This window comes from Marmota flaviventris, chromosome 3, assembly GCF_047511675.1.
Source record: "Marmota flaviventris isolate mMarFla1 chromosome 3, mMarFla1.hap1, whole genome shotgun sequence".
Lineage (NCBI taxonomy): Eukaryota > Metazoa > Chordata > Mammalia > Rodentia > Sciuridae > Marmota > Marmota flaviventris.
Genome location: NC_092500.1, coordinates 113,544,955 through 113,548,767, shown reverse-complemented (window position 1 = coordinate 113,548,767; position 3,813 = coordinate 113,544,955). Strand labels below are relative to the sequence as shown.

Below are 3,813 nucleotides of genomic sequence, written 5' to 3'. Positions count from 1 at the left end.
TGCTCTAACATAACAAGAAATCAAAGTGTGTGTGTGTGTGTGTGTGTGTGTGTGTGTGTGTGTGTGTGTTTCTAATCTTAAATTCATAATATTAGGCAACCAATCCCTAAATTTGAGCTATAAGAAGTTTTGTGGATTTAAGTATTCTTTGATAATTTCCCAATGAGCTAAACTACTGTGGATGTCCAAGCAAGTAGGAGAAATTCAATGCCTTCTTTAAATAAACCCTTCCTTCTAGCCCAGCTCATCTGGGCATCATAATCCCCATGTAAGCTTTTTAAAAATTAGATTCTAGGGTCTGGGGTTGTTGCTCAATGGTGGAGTGCTTACCTAGCATGTGCAGTATGCTGAGTTCAATCATCAGCACCACATAAAAATAAATAAAGAAATTAGGGTGTTGTGTCCAATTTATTTATATATATATATATATATATATATATATATATATATATATATATATATATATATTAAATATTAGTCTTGGTGGAATCAGAATGTCTGTGCCTGAGGCTGTTGTCTTACTGTTCAGGAGGAGATGGGATGTGAAGATTATTGATTAGGTAATTATGTGGGACAATTGCACTGAGCCAGGTACAGAAAAGGCAGAGAGGCAGACCTCGCCTGCAGGGGCTCCTCCAAATAAACCTGACGGGGACTCTTGATGGATAAAGTCATTCTCCCAGGCTTGGCAATGAGAGTGTTCCATATGAAGCAAGCAAGGTACTCCAAGTACTCAGAGCTCTCAGATTTGTTAGGGCTGTACCTTTATTTGTATTTTCACTAAAACTATTATTTGTTGCACTTGTCTCAGTTTCTGTGTTCTAAACTGGAGGAAGGTGGGGGATGATTAGAAGATCACCAAAAAACTCACCCAGCTTTTGGAATGAAGAACCCCCCCCCTCGAGTTTTCTTAGCATAAACACAACAGGATGTAGTGTGTTATTATCTAAGAACCAGGCTTTGCAGAGGCAGACAAGTTAGATTCTAGTCCTGACCCCTCTTTGTGCCAGTTGTGTGACTTATCTGCAAGTTATCTGCAAGGTTCTTGACTTCTTTGAACCTGGATTTCTTGATCTGCATAATGGACAATAACTTGCTTTAAATGACGTTTAAGGAAAGATCAGAAGTGGCAAAGAGTAGAAGTCAATGAATCAAAGCTCAGCAGCTGTTTATTAGTACCACAAAAATTACTAGAGCATGAACTCCTTAAAGGTTAGACACAATGTGTGAATATGTGATTTCCCTTTCCTCTTTCCCTACAGTCTACCTAACACTAGTAGAGGGCCACTACCAGGGATTGAACCCAGGTTCTTTCACATGCTGGGCCAGCACACCACCACTGAGCTGTGCCTTCAGTCCCCCCCCCAAAAAAAAATAGTATAGATATAGATATAGATAGTCTACAGATCTGCAATTCTGTCTGCTACAGGTTGTCGTGGTTCCCATCCCTCCTGGAGTGCAAGATTTCAATTCTTTTTGCATGTGCAAGCCGCTTTTCCTAATCTAAGTCTGTTCTTAGGACTTCTTGTAACATCTACTTGTTCCCTCATTAACAATGAGCTAAATAAAATCTTTGGCACATGCTCATTTTCTATCTGTATGACAGCCATGAATTTATTTCTTTTGAAAGGCGTCTAATATTGCTGCTACTTCTTTACCAAAGCAGTGGATTTCTGTGGAAGGCAGACACCTTGCCTGAATCTCCCTCTCAGGGTCAGATGGAGTTGGACAGCATTAGCGTTAATATCTTGTCCTTGGGTAGACAGAAAAGCTCCCTAGGAGTCCGGTTTCAGGTCCTGTGCCAAAAATCTGCGGTGACAAAGAGGAAAGCACTTCTCTCAGAGAAATGGGCTCATAAGGAACCTCTGGATCCCTGGGCATCCTCCTAGGGCTACATGTCTTCCCCAAATCCCCTCCTGTGCAAGAACACCCTTCCTTCCTGGGGTGGCACCCTGGCTGGAACCTAGGGATTAGGTCTTTGGGATCTCTGAGATCCGCCAGGTACTGCGGGGCCTTTGGAGGGGAAGAGTGTTTTGGAGCCAGAAAACCCCAAGCCGCCCAGGAATTTTGGCTCAGACTTGGAGCATATCCTCCTGGGCTGGCCTGGCGCTATCATGGGGAGGGCGGCCTCCAGCAAACTGGGCGCTGACATTTGCCAGGCCAGCACCATGGGGCTCCTGCTCTGCAAACAGGCTGGGCTCGCCCTGCTCTGCGCCAAGGGCGCCTTGGCGGGTGGGTGGGACCGGGGGCGCGGGCAGGAAACCCAGGGAGACCATGGATGGCAAGATAGGAATGATAGAGGCAAAGAAATAGGGACAGAGGGAGGGAGGGGGAGAGAGAGAGAGAGAGAGAGAGAGAGAGAGAGAGAGAGAGAGAGAGAGAGAGAGAGAGAGAGAGACTGAAGGGGAGAGACAGTGGTGAGAAAATAGAGGTAGAGAAGGGTGGAGAAATGAAGATAAGAACAAGTTCTAAAGGAGAGGGGGAGCCTAAAAAGAGAGAAGGAAAGGCTAAGACAGAATGAGCCTTTGGAGATTCAGAAAAGCGATTTCGTCCATCAGGCTGTGGATATGCTTTTGAAGCTCAGCGGGAGGCCAGTGCCGCCTCCTCTGCGCCTTTGCGAGCCTCCATCAGGCGGCCCTAGGCGTCCTCGCAGCTCAGCACATCCTCTTTGTAGCGTGCTTGCAGGTTGCACAGAGTCACCTCCAGCCCTTCACGCTCGCCCTGGAGCGCCTGCTTCTCTTGGTAGCGTCCCCCGCCAGGTGCAGGTGGCTAATCTCCTGCTCCTACAGCGCCCGGAAGCTGGACGGCTCCGAATGCTTCTGGCACAGCACCAGCAGCTCGGCTTCCAGCAGCTTCTTCGGCTGCTCCAGCTCCTGCACGCGCTCGGTGAAGCTGGCGAAGCGGTCTTTGAGGTCCTGGAGCTGCACCTTCTCCTGAGTGTGGATGGACCTGAGGTCGTTGCTAATGGCGGCTACCTGGCTCAGGTCTAGGTTCTCCAGGCTGTGCATCAAGGAGCCGGAACTGGACGAATAGCTGCGGCGCACTGAGAGCCAGGAGGACACAGGGGCCCAGTAGTGGAGTAAGCGGAGCGCGCGGTGTAGTAGCCACTGTGCAAGCTGGAGATGTGCACCAGGGGAGTCTCCACATAGCGCTGCTTGTAGGAGGTCTAGGCTCATAGCTAAAGGAACTCATGCTGTAGGCCAGCGGAGATGGGGGCCTGGAGAGGAGGAAGGACGGGGGAGAAAGGGAAAGCGAAGGATGGATGGCTGTGTGCCTATTATTATTATTATTATTATTATTATTATTATTATTATCATTATTATTATTATTTTATTTTATTTTTTTTACTTAACAGATTGCCATAGTTTGGACTTGAGAGTCCCCCAAAGGCCAAGGTGTTCAAGAATTGTTCCCCTGGGTGGTGCTCTTGGGAAATGATGAATGTTCAGAGGTGGGGTCTAGGGGAAAGTTGTTGGGTCATTGGGGGTGTGCTCTCAGGGGCAAGTGATTTTTGGTTTTATTTTACTCATTTATTTATATGCGGTACTGAGAATCCAACTAGTGCCTCTTGCACACATGCTAGGCAAGTGCTACCACTGATCCACAACCCAGGACTAAGGTGAGTGGTTTTGTTTCAATACGTGCTGTCACCACGAAGTGCAGCCTTTCTCCTTGCCCAAATAGGTTTGCCACGGTTTCTTTTATGAGAGCAAAATGTTCTTTGCATATCTTCATTGGACCTGGCTGGCCAGGCTATGTCTTTCAAGAATAGTAGACTTTAGAGCTTTGAATTTAAGTTTGTCTTATGACTTT

The 3,813-nt window shown here is 46.9% G+C and overlaps 1 pseudogene; it reads right to left on the bottom strand.

The window, feature by feature from the left end:
- Positions 1-2,580: 2,580 nt before the first annotated feature.
- Positions 2,581-3,192, bottom strand: LOC139705096 (neurofilament light polypeptide-like; annotated as a pseudogene).
- Between the last annotated feature and the right edge of the window lie 621 nt (positions 3,193-3,813).